This window comes from Podarcis gaigeae (assembly GCF_964106915.1).
Source record: "Podarcis gaigeae genome assembly, chromosome: 16".
Classification (NCBI taxonomy): domain Eukaryota; kingdom Metazoa; phylum Chordata; class Lepidosauria; order Squamata; family Lacertidae; genus Podarcis; species Podarcis gaigeae.
In genome coordinates, this window is record NC_139693.1 from 14,797,245 (window position 1) to 14,799,174 (window position 1,930).

Here is a 1,930-nt window from a genome sequence, read left to right on the forward strand (position 1 = left end):
TCTATTGTCTAACCTTCACCCAGATGACTGGGAAATATAAGGAGTGTGTGTGGTGCACTCTTTCCTTCTATGTCTTAGGAACGGGCTGATCCAGGAAGCAGGGAGAATGGACCATTGGAGGTGGCACTCATGGCACTCCCTGGAAAATCCAAATGTGCCCATAAGCCTAAAAGTGTTGGCAGGTCTTGAGCTTTTGCATGTACATTTTGCAACACACACTGTCCTAGAAAATGCCTTCCCTCCTGTGCAAGCATGATGGGGAAGGCCTGCTTTATTATGGTGTCTGTCTTCTGCGCTGTATTTAGACTGTGGGTTAAACCACTGAGCCGCTTGGGCTTGCCAATCGAAAGGTCAGCGGTTCAAATCCCCGTGACGGGGTGAGCTCCCATTGCTCTGTCCCAGCTCCTGCCAACCTAGCAGTTCGAAAGCACGCAGTGCAAGTAGATAGATACCGCTCCAGCAGGAAGGTAAACAAGAGTTTCCGTGCACTGCTCTGGTTTCGCCAGAAGTGGCTTAGTCATGCTGGCCACGTGACCTGGGAAAACTGTCTGCAGAAGCAGACAAACGCCAGTTCCCTCGGCCTGTAAAGCGAGATGAGCACTGCAACCCGAGTCGTTCACGACTGGACTTAATTGTAAGGGGTCCCCTTTACCCTCTTTAATATTAAAAATAAAACAAATTTTTTGTTAAAGATGGTCCTGCCAAATTAATCCGGGGTGCCTTTTTTAGTTGATGGTCCAACTCTGGCAAAGCTAGAGAAGGGCAGTTTAGCTACTCCTGGATTAAGGAGAGACAGCATTTGGACAACAGTGTGGGGGAAAGGCTTACACTGCCCCTTGGTGGCTGAAGGAAAACCTTGCAACATTTAGGAAACACACAGGATTTTGCAGAGGGGAACCCCAAGCTGTAGGCCCTGCTCATTTTCCCTGCAATGCACAACACAGGTTCCCCTTCCCTTGAGGTTTCTATTTTTAAAGCTGAAAGAGCAGAGGCACCCATGACAAATGGAAAGGGCTGTAGTGTTGCTGCCTGCAAGCTAAATATCCCAGGTTCAATTCCTGGACAGATTTTCACCCATGAGGAAAATGGTTTCCATTTGTGGGAACCTCTAGATCAGTGTTTCCCAAACGGGTCTCTAGCTGCTTTGGGACTACAACTCCCATCTTCCCTAGCCAGCAGGACCAGTGGTCAGGGATGGTGGTAACTGCAGTCTTCAAAACATAGTTGCTCCATCCCCACCATCATTTTGGTTTCCCTTTTCTGAATCTTTCTCAACTGGTGAGGCACAGCATTCCAAATGAGGCTGCACCACTGATTCATATGGCATTATGATGTCAATTATTTTATTTTATTTTCAATTCCTTTCCTAAGGATCCCTAGCATGGAATTTGCCTTTTTCATGGCTGCTGAACACTGGGTCAACACCTTCATTGAGCTATTAAGCACCTAGGTCTCATTCCTGGTCTGTCACTACCAGTTCAGACCCCAAGGATGTATATGTGAATTAGGGGGGTGCCCCAAAATCAATCACTTTACCCTTGTTTACACTGAACTGCATTTGTCATTTTACCACTCATTCACTCAGTATGAGGAAGCCCTTTTGGAGCTCTGAAATCTCTTTAACAACTCTGAACAAGTTAGCGTCATTAGCAAAGTTGACCACCTCACTGCTCACTCCTAACTTTAGATTGTTTATGAACAAGTTAAAAAAAGGACAGGTCCCAATACCAATCCTTGGGGGACTCCACTTTCTGGTCCTTTTCAACTCTACAATTCCGATTCAATACTTCTCTCCATTTAGAGAACTACTCGTTTGTTCCTACCCTTTTGCTTCCTGAAACTTAACACTTTGCCACTCCCCTAATCGCATCAAAACCCAGAAAAATCCCAGAGCGCCAGATGATTGTTGGACAGAGAAACCGGAGAGTGC